The following is a 21,070-nucleotide window of genomic DNA, read 5'->3' on the forward strand; positions in this document are numbered from 1 at the left end:
GTCGAAGTCGCTAACCTCATGAGGGGATCAGAATAGCGCCCTACTTCGACATCCAACGTCGAAGTAGGGACCGTGTAGACGATCTGCGTCCCGCAACGTCGAAATTGCCGGGTCCTCCATGGCGGCCATCAGCTGGGGGGTTGAGAGATGCTCTCTCTCCAGCCCCTGCGGGGCTCTATGGTCACCGTGGGCAGCAGCCCTTAGCCCAGGGCTTCTGGCTGCTGCTGCGGCAGCTGGGGATCCATGCTGCAGGCACAGGGTCTGCAACCAGTTGTCGGCTCTGTGGATCTTGTGGTGTTTAGTGCAACTGTGTCTGGGAGGGGCCCTTTAAGGGAGCGGCTTGCTGTTGAGTCCGCCCTGTGACCCTGTCTGCAGCTGTGCCTGGCACCCTTATTTCGATGTGTGCTACTTTGGCGTGTAGACGTACCCTCGCAGCGCCTATTTCGATGTGGTGCCGCGCAACGTCGAAGTTGAACATCGACGTTGCCAGCCCTGGAGGACGTGTAGACGTTATTCATCGAAATAGCCTATTTCGATGTTGCTACATCGAAATAAGCTATTTCGATATTGGCTTCACGTGTAGACGTAGCCCAGGAGAGCATCAGATTGCGAGCAACAAGGCCCTGCTCCCCCTCTGTGATTAATCTAGCTGGACACTAGAGTGATCCAGGCTCTGGTTTGGTAACTATAACATCGTTTGGCAAGACTGTGCGCATGGTGTGTGCATGTGTGTGTGACTGAAAAGCATATGGTACTGTTATATTCTCAGTAAATGTGGCATACTGCCTTTTCCCCCTAAAAAAGATCTTATGTGCTTTGTTTAAAGCGTAACTCCACAGTAGGTGACTGTAGAGCAGTACCCCCTAATGGGATGGTGGGTTTTGATTCTGTGCAACTACTAAAGACAGTACTGCTTTAGCAACTGCCACACCTTTCTCTGCATGAGACTGTATTGCATAGTATGTCAGGAATGTGTGGCAAGAGAACCGGGCGGCTGCACAACATATGTCCTGTACGGGCACTCCCTTTAGAAAGGCTGTTCATGTCATTACTGAGCTACATCTACACAGGTATGCTACATCGAAATAGCTTATTTCGATGTAGCAAAATCGAAATAAGCTATTTCGATGAATAGCATCTACACGTCCTCCAGGGCTGGTGCCGTCGACATTCAACGTCGACGTTGGGCAGCACTACATCGAAGGAGGCGCTGCAGGGGAGTGTCCACACGCCAAAGCGGCCCACGTCGAAATAAAGGTGCCAGGAGCAGCTGCAGACAGGGTCACAGGGCAGACTAGCACTTCCTGGGCAACAGCTAGACGCTCCCTTAAAGAGGCCCTCCCAGACACACTTGCACTAAACAGCACAAGATCCACAGAGCCGACAACTGGTTGCAGACCCTGTGCATGCAGCATGGATCCCCAGCTGCAGCAGCAGCCGCCAGAAGCCCTGGGCTAAGGGCTGCTGCACATGGTGACCAAAGAGCCCTGCAGGGGCTGGAGAGAGCGTCTCTCAACCCCTCAGCTGATGGCCGCCATGGCGGACCCCGCTATTTTGATGTTGCGGGACGCGGATCGTCTACACGTGCCCTACTTCGACGTTCAACGTCAAAGTAGGGCGCTATTCCCATCTCCTGTTGGGGATAGCAACTTCAATGTCTCGCCGCCTTACGTCGATTTCAACTTCGAAATAGCGCTCGCCATGTGTAGACGTGGCGGGCGCTATTTCGAAGTTGGCACGGCTACTTCGAAGTAGCCGGCTCGTGTAGACGTGGCTCTGATCTTGTAGAATGTGCTCTCGGAGTTACTGGAAGGGGTTTATTTTGCACAGAATAGCATTGCACTATGTATGCAGATATAAAAGTCTCCATATATGTTGGGATGAAAGAGGCAATCCTTTTAAGCTTTCAGTGATGGATAAGAATAATCTCTGCATTTTCTAAACAACAGTGTCCTGTCTATATAGAAGAATATTGCCCTTCTGATATCTAGTGTGTGCAATTTGGCTTCTGTAATGAGAGGCATGAGGTTTAGGATAAAAGGTAGGGAGGACTACAGGTTCATTGATGTGAAATTGGGAGCATATTTTTGGATGAAAGGTGGGGTGGGGCTGCAGGACCACTTTGTGTTTGTGGAAAATTTTGTACGGTGGAGAATCAGTCAAAGCAGCTATCTCACTTTCTCTTTGAGCTGAGGTTATAGCCACTAGAATCAAGGTTTTCATTGTTAACATAGCTACTGAACATCTGGCATGAATTGAATAGCAGTCCCATTGAAGTATGAAGGACAAGTTTTAAGTCCCAAAGCCAGAAGGTATAGGTTTACGGGGAGGCATAATGTTTTGTAAGCCTTTGCAAATCCTCTTTATGACCAGATGAGTAAATACTGAGAAACCTTCTACAGGTGGACAGGAGGATGTGATCGCTGAAAGGTAGACTCAAAGTGAGAAAAGTGATAGGTGAGTACGTTCTAGGTGAACAATCATGTGAAGTGGGGCTTTTGAGGGTTGTATACCCCTTTCAGAATAACAGGATGAGAAGTTGTACCACTTGGAGAGGTAAATTTTGCATGTCCTTTCTCATCTGCTTTGTAAGAGCACATCACTCACTTGTTGGGAGTAATGGTGTGCACCTTCTGGGATTCACACAGAATCCAAGTAATCAGATGTAAGGTATGTGGTCTGGGGTGAAGCATGGCAACCTTATTCTGAGAGAACAGGTCCGGATGGCTGGGAAGCAGGTAAAGAGAGCAAAGAGGTAGGTCAGAGCGTAAGGAAAACCAGATCTGCCAGCACCACACTAAAGCTATGAAGATGATTTGTGCTCTGGCTGTCTGGATTTCCCTGAGGACTCTGGAGGTGAGAGGAATGGGTGGAAAGGCATACAGGAAGTTAGTATTCCAGGCGAGAAGGAAGGCATCCCCCAGAGATTTGTCTGCTCTCGAACAATACTGGGTGCATTTGGAATTTCCCAGTGTTGCAAAGAGATCTACGGCTGGGTGACCCCACATCTGAAAAAGGTGTTGGATTGCTTTGTGCTGGATGTCCCATATGTGGTCTAGGGAGAAATGATGACTTAGAAGCTGGGTCTACACGTGAGTGCCCTTTCGAAAGGGCGAAAATTGAAGTTCAGTGGTCGAAATAGCAGCCGTCGAAAGAGAACACGCAACGCCATTTTTTGGATCAGCGTTTCGAACTGCTTTTGAAGTGCCACCGCAAGTCTTTCAAAAAAGAGCATCCACATGGCCCCAAACCCTCTTTCAAAAGAAGGGAGGCAGGAAACGCTGCGGACGGGGTCCCATGGACAACAAGCCCTTCCGGGACCACAGCCAACCACCTCCTTTAAAGGGTCCTTCCCTCCACCCTCTCCTCTGCACGAGCCAAGTGCTGCCCAGCCTTTCCCAGCCTGGCAGAGCCCACTTGTGCCCACGATGGAGGCCCAGTGACAGCTCCTGTAGGATGACGCCCTCCCCTGCTGGCAGCGCTGTGCATCATCACCACAGCTGCACCCGATCTCATCGGGTGGCTAGGCGATCCCCCTGAAGCTACAGGGCTCCCCCACCCGGGGCACTGTCAGGTGCCCCCCTCTGGGTGTTCCAACGCCTCTGGACCCACCCCAACAACACCGAATGATGGGAGCACTTGGTGCTAGGGGAGTGGAGCGAGAAAAGGTGGCTGCAGAACTTCTGCATGTCGAGGCAGATCTTTGAAGAGATCTGCCACTGGCTCGCCCCCGCACTCTGGCACCAGGACACCTGCATGCAGCCAGCTCTCACCCTGGAGAAATGGGTCAGTATTGCCATCTGGAAGCTGGCTGTCCCGGACTCTTACTGCTCCGTAAAACAGCAGTTTGGGGTGGGCAAGGCCACCATCAGGGCTGTTCTTATGGAGGTAAGTTGGGAATGGGTGGATGGTGGGGGCTGGGGCAAGGGGAACCCTCCGCTGCAAGAGGCCAGATGGGGCAGGGGCTGGATGGGGGCGGGAGGGGCGGGCAGAATAGGCCCGAGGCGGGGGGAGACGACCGTCACACCTGCACTAGAGCACGTCCCCCTTTCCCCCTGCAGGTCGTCAGAGCCATCAATGCGATGCTGTTCCATAGGGTCATCCGCCTGGGGGATCTGGACAACACCATCACTAGCTTCCAGGACCTGGGCGTTCCGAACTGCATCGGCGCTTTGGATGGCACCCACATCCCCATTCATTCCCTACCACACAGTGCCGGCCAGTACGTGAACAGGAAGGGCCACCATTTGGTGGTGCTCCAGGCCCTGGTGGATGTGAGGGGCTGGCACACCGACACCTATGTAGGCTGGGCAGGTCGCACCCACAATACCCAAGTCTTCCGGAACTCCAGCCTCTGCCGGTGCACGGGGCCGGCACCTTCATCCCCCAGTGGGAGATCCCGGTGGCAGAGGACGTCACCATGCTGCTCTGCATGGTGGCAGATGCGGCGTACCCCTGGAGCCATGGCTCATGAGACCATACACGGGACACCTTGACCCCACCCGGGAGGCATTCAATCAGTGCCTCAACCACGCCTGCAACATGGCACAATGGGCCTTCGGGCGCCTAAAAGGGCAGTGGAGGTGCCTCCACACGCGGCTGGAGGTCAGGGTCCTCAACGTGCCCTAGGTGGTGGGCGCCTGTTGTGTCCTCCCCAACATCGTGGAGGGAAAGGGAGACGCCTATGTCCCCGGGGGGGGGGGGGGGGGGTTGGTGGCTCCAGCCGGCGCCAGCTATGAGCAGCCAGGCACCGCCCCCATCTGCCAGGCCCACCAGGACAGCCACTGCATCTGGGAGGCCCTCAGGCAGGCCTTTGCTGACGGCCACCTTTGACCTGCATGCACACCCACCATCCCCACCCCCACCAGCACCGCACCCGCACATCCACCACCCCCATGAGGAGCACAGCACAGAGTAGTGAACAATAAAAGAAACATTTATCTACACTGTTTTCGTTGTTAACTGTGTACAAGGGGTGGAAACGGGGCGAGGGAAAGCTAACCTGGAGCAGGGTGGGGCACTCATTCCATGTCAGGGGTGGTGGGCCATAAGCCCCAACAGCCCCTGGTGCCCCTGCTTCCCCAGGTGCGGGGTCCCCAGCGGGGAGGAGACGGTGCAGGTAGCACTGTCAGATATTGCCGGCGACTGGGCCTTGTGGGGGTGGAGGGTGTGGGTTCAGTGGGGGCAGGCGTAGAGGGGGGAGCTGCCTGGGGTGGGGGGCCAGGAGGCAGGCAACGGTGGCCGTATGGTCCTGGAGGGTGTGGCCAATGTCCTCTAGGGTGGTCAGCAACCTCTCCCAGGCTGTCCTCTGCCACTTCATGTCCGCCTGGATGAGCCTCTGGTGCTGCTCGGCCACCAAGGCCTGGCGCTGGCTGGCTGGGTCCTCCTTGGCGCGGTGGGGGGCCCTCTGGCCACGGCCCAATGACGCGCTGCCTGGAGTGGCATCCGGTACCTCTGAGGTCTGCAGCAGTGGCTCTCAGGGACGAGGGACGGCGTAGGCCTCTCCTGGCCCACAGATGGTGTGGCTGTGTGGAGAGCAGGAAAGCATGTCAATAATGTGCCCTGGACGGAGGAGAACAGGCTGTGGCCCACCCGCCTGAGCACACCCCATGGGCCTGTCCCCAAGGACACTGACACCCCCCCCCCAGGGGCACCGATCTGCCCCACACGAGCTGGGCCTCCCAGCCTGGGGGTGGCATCCAGAGGTCTCTCATACAGGTGGCCCTTTCCAGCCTGCAGTGTGCAGGACCCAGGTGCTGTCCGGCACTGACTGGCCTCCACCCCGTGCAGCTTGCAGCGCTGTCTGCTGAGGGTGGGTGTTGGGCATCGCTGGTGCACCACCATGGAGTGCCACATCCAATGTGGAGGGTGGCCTGTGTGCAGCCCGGGACCACTGCTCCTCTGTGCAGGCAACTAGCTGTTGTGTTGCCCCTACCCTGTGGAGCAGGCACGCATCTCTCCCTGTACGTACCGGAGGGTCCCTTGTCGACGTCCGGGGATGTCCAGCTCCCGGTCGCCCAGCTGGAGGAGCGGGAGGGGATGATGACAATGAGGTCCCCCTCCTCACTTGGACCACTCAGTGGTCCCCTCGCCCTCCTGGGTCCCCAGTCTGGGCTGTTCCTCCTCCTCCTCTGGCTGCAGCTACTTACCAGATGTGTCCAGGAATGCCAGGGGTGGGGAGCTGTCCTGGGGCCCCAGGATGCCCCAGAGCTCCCGGTAGTAGGGGCATGTTGCTGGAGCTGCCCTGGACTGGCCAGCCTAGTCCCTGGCCCAGGCATAGCCCTGCTGCAGCTCCAGGTAGCCCCTGGTCTGGAGGCCCTGCGCCAGGCAGGAGAAGGCAGCAGCATTGCACTACTTGACCCCCATGAGGGGCAGAGCCTCCTCATCCTTCCAGAGGCCGAGGAGGTCCCGCAGCTCCCGCTCCATCCAGGAGGGGGCCCTTTTTTTTTCTCCCCCTGGGAGGGCTCGGAAGGGGGGCCGTGGGGCTCGCGGGGGGGTGGGGTGGGGTGGGTGGGGCTGGCTGCTGGCCATGCTGTGGCGCTGGAGCATATGGCTGGAACACATGGCGAGGCTGCTCCTAGCATGCTCTCAGCTTCCTACCAGGGTTTCCTGCATGCATGCGGCTTTAAGGTGGCCGAAGGCAGGGACGATAGAGCCTTGTTGCCGCTGGCTGGCGTGGCCCCCTGCTCCAGCTGACCGGTGCCATGGCGGACCCATATTTCGAAAAAGCGGACTGTGGAGCATCTACACATGTACTCTATTTAGTATTTCGAAAGGGAGTGATCTTCCTGATATGGGATCAGGGTTCAGATTTCGAAGTCTGCATCCCATTCTTTCGATTTTCTTCCAAAAGACGGGTTTACATGTGTGGACACTCCTCCTGCTCTTTTGAAAAAAGGCCACTTATTTTGATTTTTTGTGCATGTGTAGAAACAGCTAGAGAGTCTGAAAGTGTACTGTTCATACATGGCAGATATGATGCCATAAGGACAACGCTGGACACAATACACCAGTTCCACAGTTTTGTGGCATCTACACAAAGCAATTGTGACAGAGTCCCTTCCTGACGATTGATATAAAATGTTGTGGTACTGTCCACATTGAACTTGTCTTGAATATGTGGGAGAAAGGGCTTGCAAGCACTAAAGAGAGCGTGTAGTTTGTGAAGACTGATATGCAGTCACTGATTGTCCGGGGTCCACTGACCTTAGACACGATATTGCTAACAATGCACTTCCCAACCGAAAAGCAATGCATCTGTGTTAATCTGATGGGCTGGCTGAGCACACTGAAATGGAATCCCTACTAGAATGTTTTGTTCTTGAGTCCACCAGCATAGAGACTTGATTACCTTCTGAGGTATCACCACCTATCTGTGTATGGGATGTCTGGCAAGGGTGTATATTGACACCAGCCAATGCTGAAGGCAACGAAAAGGGAGCCTAGCATAGGGGACAACATAAGTAGGGGCAACCATGTGGCTGAGGAAGCAAACGCATGCAAGAACACAGGAACAAAACGGCTCTAGTAAGTTGTGATATAAGGCTCTTTATAGCCTCGTAGCATTGTGTAGGGAGATAAGCACACACGGTTGTGGAGCTGAGTCCAGCTCTAATGAAATCGATATACGTGGTTGTTCCAGGTTGATCTGGCAACGTTGATGAGGAAGCCTGGAGATTGTAGGAGCTGTACTGTGGATTTCAAGGGCCTCAAAGGAGGCAATTGTCAAGACACAGAAATATGGTGATACCTTCCTGTCCGAGGTGCACAGTTGTTGGTTCAAGAACTTTGGTGAATACTCTGGGGGCAGCTGAAAGCCTGGGCGGAAGGACTCTATACTGATATTGTGATCTGAGGGAGATGAGTAAGAAGCCTGTGAGACGAGTGAATGGTGACTTGGAAATAAGCATCTTGAACCTGTCCCCCTCATCCAGTGCAGGGATTATAGAAGTTAGTGTGGTCATCTTGAAGCGCAGTTCGCAACCTCCATACACCTAGGATGGGTGATCAACCACTGTAGACCTAGGATGGCTCTTCAACTCCTTGTTTTCTTTTCTGTTGGGAAGTGGTTTGAATAAAATCCTTTCCCTTGATGTTGTTTCAGAACTTCTTCTCTGGCTCCAATTTGTAAGAGGTGCTGTACTTTGAGCTGTAGTAGAAGTTCTTGTGGGAAGAGTCCGTGAAGGAAGATGGGTAAGAGGCACAGGGTGGGATGTTGAATGGATAGAGTGTGGAGGGATAGGGTAAAGCCCATCTGTCCGTGGTTACTAGCATCCACTTGTTGGTAAAAAGGACATAGGCAGTTGTGGAACATTGGAGGATTGTGCACTGGAGAGTCTGGGAGGTTCAATGAGCCCTCAACCAAAACTTCAAACCTGCTGCTGGGAGGCAGGTGATGGCTTTGAGTGGTTATCTGGGGCTCTGCTTCTCTGACTTCATGGTCTATTAGTATTGTATTGGTATGAGCTATAGCAGTGGCATCCAAAACCAGCCAAACTGATCGCCACGTGCCCCACCCCAACAACCCACCAGGTGCCACTCCCCCCACCAGACATCCTACGCCTGTGCCCCCTTCCCCCTCACAGCCAGGCTATATACCTCCCTAACCCCTGCATCAACACATCCTACTTCCTCACCTCCCGTGACTCACCAGAACTGCCACCAGAGCCAAGCCACTGGAGCCACCCAGCCCAAAGGTACACCATACTGTCCAAGACATCCAGCCCAGCTGAGCCCCAAGAGACATGCCACGCCGTCCAGCCCAGCCCCCAGGCATGATGCACCGCCCACCCCAGCCCTGAGCCACGCCTTGCTGCGCAGCCCAGCCCCGAGCAACCCAGCTCAGCGCAGAGAGCCATGCCACCCAAGCTGTCCAGCTCAGAGAGCTGTACCACCTAGCCCCCAGCAAGCCACAGAAGGAGTTGCCTCTGCTGCTGTTGCCACGCTTGTCCCACCAAGTGGTGGGGCATGTGCATGAAAGGGCAGAGGGTGGTCCACGTGTGGCTCTAATGGTCCACGTTAGGCACATCACAATGGCAGTTTGCCACATGTGGCAAACAGACAGTGTATTGAACAACGTGAATGATTGGTCCTTGTATCTGTGAGATGGGGTATCCCTCCTTTTACAGAGCAGAGGAGTGTACATTCCCAACCTGCGCAAAGTAGTTCAAGTGTGTTTGCTAAACTGTAAGATCTCATCTGTATTTGTTTCAAAGAGCTTGATTTTATTAAATTGTAAGTCTTCCACTTTAGTCTGAAGTTCTTGCAGGACACCTGCTGCCATGAGGATCTTCTCATAACAATGGCTGTGCCTATAGCTCTGGCTGCCATATCAGCCAAGTCTAATGCCATCTGCAGTGCTGTTTTTGATTCAGCGTTGCCCTTCTCAGCTATAGATTTGAGAATAGATCTCTTATCTTCAGGAAGATGAGGAACTAATCGGGAGAGTTTGGGGTAATTGTTGAAATCATGATTAGCTAAAAGTGCCAAGTAGTCAGCTATGCATAAATGAAGTCAAGAAGATGAATAGAGAAGTTACTCACCTGTGTAGTAACGATGGTTCTTCGAGATGTGTCCCCCTGGGTGCTCCACAGTAGGTGTCGGGCTCGCCCCGGCGCCGCAGATCGGAAAATCTCCAGCAGTCTCCATCAGGTCGCGTATGCGCCGATGCGCGCCGGCTCTTCGCGCGCTTACGGTCACGTGCGCAATCCGGTCCCCGCCAGTTCCTGATCAACCGCTCCGGACGCCCCTGAAAACACACAAACAGAGCTCCGAAATGGAGAGGAATGGGTGGGTAGTGGAGCACCCACGGGGACACATCTCGAAGAACCATCGTTACTACACTGGTGAGTAACTTCTCTTTCTTCTTCGAGTGGTCCCCGTGGGTGCTCCACAGTAGGTGACTACCCAGCAGTAACCCGCCCCCCGAAAAAGGAGGTGGGTACCCGATTTATGCGCAGCTTGCCCGTGAAAGGACTGCTGTCGACAGGCGTGTATCCTCATCAAGCATCCTGTGCATGGCGTAGTGCTTGGCGAAGGTGTCATAGGAAGACCACGTCGCCGCTCTGCAGATATCTCTCAGCGCGATGCCTTTGAAGAAGGCCGTTGACGCCACCATCGCCCTAGTAGAGTGGGCTCTTGGCAGAACTGGCAGAAGAGTCTTGCGAATCTCGTAACACAGTCTTATGCAAGACACAATGTGATTTGAAATCCTCCGTGAAGATAGCGCTTCTCCTTTTGACCTGGATGCAATGGACACCAGTAGTCTGTCCGTTTTCCGGAAAGGTTTAGTTCTATCGATGTAGAAGGCCAGTGCCCTTCTTACGTCAAGTAAGTGCAACCGTGCCTCTTCATCTGAGTTGGGAGGCTTAGGACAGAACAAGGGCAGCACTATTGGTTTGTTGATATGAAAGTCTGAAGAGACCTTTGGAACGAAGGCTGGGTGTAATCGTAAGACCACCGCTTCTTTTGAGAAGATCATGCAGGGTGGTGTGGACATTATGGCCGTGAGCTCACTCACTCTGCGAGCTGACAATTGCCAGGAGGAAAGCCATTTTAATGGTAAGTAGTCGGAGGAGGGACCGTAGCCAATGGTTCAAAGGGCGGTCCCGAGAGGGCGTGTAGAACTAGGTCTAAACTCCATGACGGCGGTATTGGTTTCCGAGGGGGGTACAGGTTCATCAACCCCTTTAGGAAACGCGAGACAACAGGATGGGCAGATGTGGTCAATCCATCCTCTTCATGCCGAAACGCTGATATAGCCGCCAGATGCACCTTTATAGAGGATAGCGAAAGTCCGTTTTGTTTGAGTTGTAGCAAATAATCCAGAATCGTAGGTATGGTGGCGTCCTGGGGTATTAGTTGCCTGGAGGAACACCATTCGGAAAAACGCGACCATTTGTACTGATAAGTCTTTCTGGTGGAAGTTCTCCGACTACATTCAAGGACTTGTTGTACTCCCTCTGAGCATGTAGTCTCTAAGGCGCTTAGCCATGGATTAGCCATGCTTGTAGCCAAAGTCTCTTCGGGTGCGGGTGCAGTATTGACCCCCGAGCCTGAGAGAGAATGTCCGGTACTGTTGATAGGGGAAATGGCTGATGTTGAGCCATGCGCAAGAGCAATGGGAACCACTGTTGTCGGTCCCAGGTTGGGACTATGAGTATCATGCGTGCTTTCTCCCTTCTGGTCTTCTCCAAGACCTTGTGTATAAGTGTCGTGGGAGGGAACGCATAAAGTAGAGGGCCCTTCCATGGGATCATGAAGGCGTCCCCCAAAGACCCGTGTCCCATGCCCGCTCTGGAGCAGTATTGGGGACATTTCTTGTTTTCTCGGGTGGCGAACAAGTCGATTTGTGGAAAACCCCATCTGCGGAACACTTGGTGGAGTAGGTCTGGATGGATCTGCCACTCGTGAGTGGGCGCAAAGTGTCTGCTGAGTTGGTCCACCTTGACGTTGTGGACCCCCGGTAGGTATGATACCTTTAGGGTTATATTGTTGGTGAAGCACCAGTTCCAGAGCCAGACCGCCTCCGCGCAAAGCGTACGAGACCTGGCTCCCCCGTCGGTTTATATAAAACATGGTGGTGGTGTTGTCGGTATTCACGCCGACTACTTTTCCGTGCAGATAATTGTGAAAATGCCTGCACGCATTGAACACTGCCCTGAGCTCTAATATGTTTACGTACAGTGTCTTCTCCGCGGGGGACCATAATCCTTGAGCGGTTTTGTTGTCCATGTGAGCCCCCCATCCCATATGGGAGGCATCTGTTGTAAGGAACACCGTAATTTGCGGTTGGTGGAAGGGCACCCGTTAGGAGATTCTTGGGGTTTCCCCACCATGTTAGCGAGCTTCGTGCCTCTGTTGTAAGTGACACCCTCTTGTGGACGGTGTGGATTGAGGGTTTGTATATGGTTGCCAACCAATGCTGCAATCCTCGCATATGCAGCCTGGCATTTTGCACCACAAACATGGTGGTTGCCATATGCCCCAACAGTTGTAAGCACGTGAGAACTGGAACAGTGGGGCTGTACGTTAGTAGCTGTACGAGAGATTCGATGGCACGAAAACGAGCCTCGGGTAAATACACCCTTGACGTGACTGAGTCTATCCGAGCCCCTATAAACTCTATACTTTGCGTGGGGTCGGTCTTTGATTTTGAGAAATTGATGATGAGGCCCAGTGAGGTAAATGTGTTTGTGGTGATGTGTATCATCCGTAATACCTCCTCCCGGGAAGTTCCCTTTAGCAGGCAATCGTCCAGGTATGGGAAAATGAAAACTCCTTGTCTGTGTAGGTATGCTGACACCACCGCTAAGGTCTTGGTGAAGACTCTGGGTGCTGAAGAGAGTCCGAATGGAAGGACTCTGTACTGGAAATGATCTGTACCCACAAGGAACCAGAGGAAACGCCTGTGGGCTGGATGAATTGCAATAGGAAAATACGCATCCTGTAAGTCGAGGGCTGCAAACCAATCGCCATGGTCCAGTGCCGTGATTATTGAAGCCATCATAGTCATTTTGAAGCGCTGTTTGCGTAGGTACTGGTTCAGTGCACGTAGATCCAAAATGGGTCTCTACCCTCCTGTCTTCTTCTCCGTCAGGAAATGCCTGGAGTAGAACCCTTTGCCTTGAAATTGTTCTGGTACTCTCTCCACCGCCCCTATGAATAGGAGGTGGTCCACCTCCCGCCTTAATTCCGGTAGGTGAGAGGGGTCTCTGAGCATGGGTGCGGTGGGAGGATCTGGTGGAGGTAAAGACTGGAAGGGGATCGTGTATCCCGTGTTTACGATCTCCAATACCCACTTGTCCGACGTGATGCTTTTCCACTGTGGGTAAAATGGCTTGAGTCGGTGATGGAACATGTACTGAGATTGGCACTGAGGTATGGTCTTGGCTTCGCGGCCCTCAACATACCTGTCAAACTTGCTGTCTTGCACTTTGCCCTGTGGAGGCGCTGCCCTCATGAGGCCAGCGCCTAGGTCCCTTATAATGTGTTTGTTGATGACGTCCCTGATCATACCCCCGTTGAAGTTGGGTACGTTGCTGTTGGTAACCATAACGGCGTTGCTGAGGATAAAATTTCTTCCTTCTGAACAGTGGGGTATATATCCCCAAAGTCCGAAGTGTCGCTCTGGAATCTTTGCTCGAGTGTAGGACTGAGTCAGTCGATTCAGCAAACAATTTTATTCTGTCGAAGGGGAGGTCTGCAATTTTGACCTGTAACTCCTTTGGAATGCCGGATGTGTGAAGCCATGACTCTCCCCGCATTACCACTGCAGTGGCCACGGCGCGGGCCGCTGTGTCCGCCACATCCAGTGCAATCTGCACGCCTGCTCGAGAAGCCGCATAGCCCTCTTGCACAATTGCTTTAAGAATTGGCCTTTTTTCCTCTGGAAGGAAGTCCATGAGGGCAGTAAGCTTGGAATAATTGTCGAAATTGTGATTTGACAAATGAGCGGCATAGTTGGCCATGCGGAGCAACAGAGTGGAGGAGGAGTAAGCTTTTCTACCCAGAAGATCCAGCTTCTTTATATCCTTGTCCAATCCCCCAGATTTGTACTGGGACGATTTGGACCTGTGTTGGGACGATTCAACCACTAGCGAGCTTGGCTGTGGATGACTAAATAGAAATTCCATACCTTTCGCAGGGACGAAGTACTTTTTGTCCGCTCTTTTGTTGGTAGGAGGAGCGGATGCTGGGGTCTGTCATATATTAGTGGCTGCCTCCATGATTGCATCGTCCAGAGGAATAGCAATTTTAGAAGAAGATGGAGGCCTGAGGTTTTTAAGGAGTCTGTGGTGTTTCTCCTGCACCTCCGCCACTTGAATATCTTGGGATTGAGCTAACCGTCTGAACAGCTCCTGGAACTGTTTCAGGTCATCTGGGGGAGAAATGTCTCCAGGGACCACAGCCTTGTCGGGCAAGGATGAGGAGGCATCACTATGGTCTCTCTCCTCCAATTCCTCTGGATCCTGGCCATATTGATGTGATTGCCTTTGTGGAATTTCGAGGTGGGGTTCAATGTCTTTAGACCCAGCCTCTGATTGGGGAACCCATGGTGTTCCCCCAGGTGGAAGCAGAACACTGTGGCGTTGAGGAGTGGTCGACGGGGATCCATAGTGAGACGTCGACCTCCTATGATGACGCCCCGCATAATGATGGCGGTCGTAGCAACAGGGACAGGGGCCCGGCGATGGAGACCTGGACCATGACCCAAGGACGTAAGGGTGGTGCCTGGAATGTCGAGACCTCCGAGATGACACCGACGTACGAGGAGAGCCTCTGCGAGAAGACTCGTAGGGATCTCTGCTAGATGCTGTAGAAAAGCGTGCAGATCCCTGTGATGGGCTCCGAAGAAAAGGAGAAGGACGTCTGTGGCAGGCTGAAGGTGTTGCTGTCCGTCAAATCTCCGGTGGTGATCGTGGTGACAGAGACAGCGCAATTACCTCAGGAGAGGGGCTGCGGTGCCTGGTCTTCGTTTTAGCCTTTACCCTTTTGGGTGGTCCTATTGGTGAACTTGGTACCGGAGCAGGTGTCATGCTGATTTCCACTGCTCCCGGTGCCGTCGATCCTGGTGCCGTCGTCCTCGGTGCCTCTGGGGAAGTCTCGATCAGTGCCGCAGTAGCCGGCGCCAAACTGATTAGTGCCCGCACGGCTCTCGGTGCCGTCTCCCCGGTAACTGCAGGGCCTTGAGTGGTTGCATGCGCCGCGGCTTTACCAGTGGAGGAAGCCAGCATGAGCGGGCCCTTTGTTACACTCGTCCCGCTCCCAACAGTAAGGGGCAGGGATCGAGTAGGTGAGGCTCTTCTTTTCTTCTGCGCAGAGGAGGTCAAAAGAGGCAGCCTTCCTCTTGTGCAATCCTGAAGAGCCCTCCACATGCGCTGTCTCCGATGCGGCAGGCTGAAGTGCTTTGTCAACTAGCAGCATCTTCAGCCTCATTTCTCTATCTTTTCTAGCTCTATTAGTCAACTTAGAACAATGGGAGCACCTCTGGGGAACGTGCATCTCCCCGAGGCACCGTATGCATCTGCTATGGCCATCCGAAGCAGGCATGGCCTCCCGGCAAGATTCACACTTCTTAAAGCCGGGGGATGGCATTGTTAAAACTTAACTCTGAGTCCTTAGGTGCTAATAGCACACTTAACAGTCTATTAGGTGATGTTAATAACCGTTGGCCTTTGAAGGCTGACAACAAAAGCGGCGGGCCCGCCCGGAAGCGGCCGCTGCGGTTCTAAGATAGTCTTTAGCTTTTAACAACTTTTAACTGAGTAACTAACTATAATAACTATAGAACTGCTAACTATGAGCTGTTAAAAACTATTAACATGAGAAAAAATAAGATTTATCTGTCTTGGGCGTTGGAGCCGGAGAGGATTTCGTCTGCAGCCGTTGGTGGTTGAGAAGGAACTGGCGGGGACCGGATCGCGCACGTGACCGTAAGCGCGCGAAGAGCCGACACGCATCGGCACATGCGCAACCCGACAGAGACTGCTGAAGATTTTCTGAGCTGCGGCGCCGGGGCGAGCCCAACACCTACTGTGGAGCACCCACGGGGACCACTCGAAGAAGAAACACCTTTCTACCAAATAGCTCTAGGCATTTATGCTCCTTAGCAGAAAGAGCATTTTTGCATTGTGATGATTTTTCTCTCTGGATGGCAGCATCTACCTCGAGAGAACTGGGTTGTGGGTTTAAAAATATAAAGGCCAAGCTTTTGCCAGGACAAAGTATTTTCTATCGGCCCGTTTACTCATGGGTGTAGTCGTGTCTGGGTTTTGTCAGACCATCTGCTGCCTCCATTATAACTTCTTCAAGCAGTAGGGCTTCTCTGACCATTGCAGGTGGTTGTAAAATTCTCAGAAGCTTACGTTGCTTCTCTGGTGTTTCTGTAAAAGTGATCTCCCGGCTGTTTGCCACCCTTTTAAACAGATCCTGGAATCGTTTGAGGTTGTCAAGTGAAGAGTGGTCTATGGATGTGGCTGCTGCTCCATGAGACAACATAGATTGAGCCGTTGGCAAGTTGGGAGGCAACTGTGGCTCAAGAACATCTGGCACATGGTATCATCCACTTCTATATCTTATCCATTTGTTGAGGAGACAGACAAGATAGGAGATGGCTGGTGCTGTGCCACAGTTGAGGGTGCTCTTGAGTGATCCCTAATGGGACTGCTGTAGCGACAGGGTGATCAGTGTTACAGAGGTCTAAGCAGTAAGACTTGTGTGGGTAGTGATGACGATTTGAATAATAGCATAAAGCATGGGCTGCACTTGAAAATGAGTGCTGTGCCAGAAACATGCTTCTTCAGTCATAATATCTATCAGCCCTGGAGGAGTGCAGTGATGTGAGGGCTTCTGGAAACTGACTAAGCATTCTGGCTGAATGAGATCTGAATACTGCAGGGCAGTGAGAGCGAGGTGATTGACAATACCTTGGTGCCCTGTAATAAGAATGATAATAACTTGCATTACTTCCGGTGGTAAGCTAGTATAGGGGATGGCGAGTGGTATCTCTGTACTGGTGACCTTGTTAAGGAGCACGGTTCCCTGAAGGAACTCTTCATTTTAGAACTAGCTTTTTGTGGTGCTGCTGGTGAAACGTGGATGACAGCTGCACTGGGGTTTGGTTTTGCTCTCCCGCTGCCTGTAGAGCATGCAGCACCACGTGTTCTTCCAGTGCTGGTAACAGCTCTGTTTCAGCCAACTGCACACTTGGCACAGCAGCCACAACTTGGGTCTGCCAGTGCCAGTGATTGCACAACCCCTTCTGGCACTGCCCGTGCTGACTGAACAGGGGTTGGAGTTGCTTTATTTGAACTACAGCTTTTAAGATTAGTGCCCATATGCCCAATTCATCTCCAGTGCTCACCTGGGCAGCTTCTTCTTTGCCTTAGTCCCCAATGAGAAGGTAATGGAGTTGCTGACAGAAAGGACAATATCCACCTTTAAACTGCAGGTCCAGCATTGGCTCAAGATCCTTGTCAAAAATCAAAAAGCAGTCAAGTAGCACTTTAAAAACTAACAAAATAATTTATTAGGTGAGCTTTCGTGGGACAGACCAACTTCTTCAGATCATAGCCATACCAGAACAGACTCAAAATTACTTGTTCCATTATCTTTGCCGGCAGTTAAACTGACTGGTCTATAGTTTCTTGGGTTCTTCTTATTTCCCTGATATAGATACAGTAGACCCTCTGAGATATGCGCAAGTCGAATGCCCATATCTCATGTTAGCATGATTAGAGGGGGCAGAAGCTCTGGCCCCAGGCAGTTGCCATGGGGGGAGCAGACGGGATTCCTTGTCAAGGAGAAAGAGAGCCCCAGGTTGCTGCAGCTGAGGGGCAGAGGGAGAGGGCAGAGCAAAGTGCTCCAGCAGCTTACTGGGATGCCCTGCTCCTCCCCTCCCAAGTGGTGGCACCGTGGGGCTGAGCTGGCAGAGCAAAAACACTCCTCTAGCTCTCTTCTCCCTTCACAGGGGGCTCACCTGCCCCTGCTGCGGCGGCAGCAGCAGCTGGGGCCGAGTTAACAGCCCACCCCTACTCAACTTGCACTAATTTCAAATTATGGCTGCTTTCCTTGGAATGTAATTCCTGTGCAAGTTGAGGGTCTAATGTATACATAATGATGAAGTGCATCTGCATTCCCAAACTGTAGTTTAGGCAGTTAATAGCACTTTTTTTATCTTATGTAGTGCCAAGATGTTACGGCTCCATCAGCTCAACCACCCCATTTATTATAAAGTGAAGGCCAAGGTCACCAAGGCTAGTAGGTGGTATTTTGCCCCACATGCCCATTTTTGGAGGTTGTTAATGAGGCTGCAATGTGAGATCTTATGCATATTCAAAGAAGCAGGGCATTAGTTCCATTCCCCAATCAGGTGTGCATACCCACAAAATCTTAGTGTGTGGAAGTCTAGTTTTGGATTTGAAATGGTGGGCTACTGTGGTGTAAGGGCAACCTACAACATTTTGAGCCAACAAGTTCAGCAAGCGCACGCTTTGGAATTCTAGTCTTTTTTTTTTCCCCCTCTGTTCTCCCCATTCATTTTCATTTATTTTACTAGTACTAGTATGTTTGAAGTTTTCCTCTGATCTAACACTGTCTCGTGTCTCACCTCTGGAGCTAGGCTGGTCCTTCAACTCCTCGAATCCATCAGGAGGGAGTGAGAGTATGTGTTAGCTTAGGTAACTTATCAAAATCACCCTAGATATTTGATTGTAAACTCCACTATTAAGTGTAATAAATTCTGTGCTTTTATTACACCATTTACAGTGCTCATGGGACTCCTAAAAGTCCCGCAACCTCCCCTCCAGATAAAAGATCTTATAGCTCCTCATGGTTGTCATCTGGGGTGTAGGGCAAACCTAGAGATTATTAGGTCAGATTGGCAAACAGTCAAAATAATAATCCTACCCATCACACAGTCAACAGGGTCTGATCGTGGTGTTAGACAGACAGCAAGTTCCCCTCTACTCCAGATATAACAAGAGAGCTAACACCACAGTCCCCAACTCTCTCAGAACTCCCCATGTAAGCATGTTCAGTGTGCTCCTTCCTCTCTACACTACCTGTACACTGCTTAAAGACAAGCAAGGAGATGAATTTTTTTTTTTTAAAAAAATACATCAGCTGTGGATTGGATGGGCAGGGAGAGGGAGGGATGACTTGGGTTGTTTGTTCCTACTTTCTATAGCATCCATTTCCCTCTTCAAATATTTCCAGCTGCGATTCAGGATAAGATGTGCTCCCTGCTGGTTATTTCCATCTGTTTGAAATTTGTCCCCCATTAAATGCTGCAGGGACTACTGAAGCCACTTTGTGATATTATGGATACCAACGTTGCAAGAAGTTGTGCTAGAGATGCCACGTATGGAATCTTTGAAAAAGAGAAGTTACTCACCTGTGTAGTAACGATGGTTCTTCGAGATATGTCCCCGTGGGTGCTCCACCGTAGGTGTTGGGCTCGCCCCGGCACCGCAGATCGGAAAATCTCCAGCAGTTTCCGTCAGGTCGCGCATGTGCCAATGCGTGTCGGTCCTTCGCGCGCTTACGGTCACGTGCGTGATCCGGTCCCCGCCAGTTCCTGATCAACCGCTCCGGATGTCCCTGAAAAATACGAAACAGAGCTCCAAAGTGGGGAGGAACGGGTGGGTAGTGGAGCACCCACGGGGACACATCTCGAAGAACCATCGTTACTACACAGGTGAGTAACTTCTCTTTCTTCTTTGAGTGGTCCCCGTGGATGCTCCACCGTAGGTGACTACCCAGCAGTAACCCCCCCCAAAAAGGAGGTGGGTACCCGCTTTATGCGCAGCTTGCCCTTGAAAGGACTGCTGTCGACAGGCGTGTATCCTCATCAAACATCCGATGCATGGCGTAGTGCTTGGCAAAAGTGTCGTAGGATGACCAAGTCGCCACTCTGCGGATGTCTCTCAGCGCGACTCCCTTGAAGAAGGCCGTCGACGCCGCCATCGCTCTAGTGGAGTGAGCCCTGGGTGGAACTGGCAGAGGAGTCTTGCGAAGCTCATAGCACAGTCTTATGCATGATACGATGTGGTTTGAAATCCTCTGTGAAGATAGGCCTTCCCCTTTTGACCTGGGTGCAAGGGACACCAGGAGTCTGTCTGTTTTCCGGAAAGGCTTAGTTCTATCTATGTAAAAGGCCAACGCCCTTCTCGCATCTAATAAGTGCAGCCATGCCTCTTTGCTTGAGTTGTGAGGCTTAGGATAAAATGAGGGTAATATTATCGGTTCGTTAATGTGGAAGTCTGAAGAGACCTTTGGAACGAAGGCTGGGTGTAAATCGCAAGACCACCGCTTCCTTTAAGAACACTGTGCAGGGCGGTGTGGCCGTTATTGCTGCAAGCTTGCTCACCTGGCGAGCTGACGTAATTGCAAGAAGGCTGTCTTCATGCTAAGTAACTGAAGGGAAACCATAGCCAATGGCTCAAAGGGCAGTCCCAACAGCGTGTGGAGGACCAAGTCCAAACTCCATGAGGGTGGTATCGGTTTCTGAGGGGGATACAGATTTGCCAACCCCTTTAAGAAGCGTGTGACAACAGGATGGGCGAATATGGTTGCTCCCTCCTCTTCGTGTCGAAAATCTGATATAGCCGCGAGATGAACCTTTATTGAGGATAGAGAGAGCCCCTTTTGTTTGAGTTCTAGCAGGTAGTCCAGAATCGTGGTTATAGGGGTGTCCAGAGGTGTCAACTGCTTGGAAGAGCACCAGGACGTAAAACGCGTCCACTTGTGCTCACAAGTCCTTCTGGTGGAAGCTCTAACTACACTCCAGGACTTGCTTCACTCCCTCTGAACATGTACTCTCTAGGGCGCTGAGCCATGGATTAGCCATGCCTGTAGGCGGAGTCCCTGTGGGTGCGGATGCAGTATTGACCCTCGAGCCTGTGTGAGAAGGTCCGGTACGGCTGGTAGGGGAAATGGCCGGTGACATGCCATGCATAGAAGCAGTGGGAACACTGTCGTAGATCCCAGGTTGGAACTATGAGTATCATGCGTGCTCTCTCCCTTTTGGCTTTCTCCAAAACCTTGTGTATGAGTGTTGTGGGAGGGAATGCATAGATTAGAGGGCCCTTCCATGGGATCATGGAGGCGTCCCCCAAGGATCCCTGTCCTATGCCCGCTCTGGAGCGGTACTGGAGACATTTCTTGTTGTTGTGAGTGGCGAACAAATCGATTTGGGGAAACCCCCATTTGTGAAACACTCAGTGGAGCAGGTCAGAACGGATCTGCCACTCGTGCGTAGGCGCAAAGTGTCTGCTGAGTTGGTCCGCCTTTACGTTGTGGACACCGGGCAAGTATGAAGCTCTTAGGGTTATGTTGTTGGCAATGCATCAGTTCCACAACCGGACAGCCTCCGCACAGAGTGCACGAGATCTGGCCCCTCCTTGTTGGTTTATATAAAACATGGCGGAGGTGTTGTCGGTATTTATCCCGACTACTTTCCCGTGCAGGTAATTCCGAAAATGTCTGCACGCATTGAACACTGCTCTGAGCTCTAGTATGTTTATATGCAGTGTCTTCTCCATGGGGGACCATAAACCTTGAGTGGCTT

The 21,070-nt window shown here is 52.1% G+C and overlaps 1 protein-coding gene and 1 long non-coding RNA gene across 3 annotated transcripts in view; both read right to left on the minus strand.

Annotated features, from left to right (window-relative positions):
- Positions 1-21,070, minus strand: part of KDM1A (lysine demethylase 1A) — a 206,653-nt gene that overhangs the window by 97,818 nt on the left and 87,765 nt on the right. The gene's annotated exons all lie outside the window — the stretch shown is intronic.
- LOC142001145 (uncharacterized) lies at positions 5,393-19,096 on the minus strand. Its single transcript, XR_012642403.1, has 3 exons — positions 18,896-19,096; positions 16,865-16,972; positions 5,393-5,525 (listed from the first exon to the last, which is right to left on the minus strand). It is a non-coding gene; the product is annotated as an uncharacterized LOC142001145 (long non-coding RNA).

This window comes from Carettochelys insculpta, chromosome 24 (genome assembly GCF_033958435.1).
Source record: "Carettochelys insculpta isolate YL-2023 chromosome 24, ASM3395843v1, whole genome shotgun sequence".
NCBI classification, from domain to species: domain Eukaryota; kingdom Metazoa; phylum Chordata; order Testudines; family Carettochelyidae; genus Carettochelys; species Carettochelys insculpta.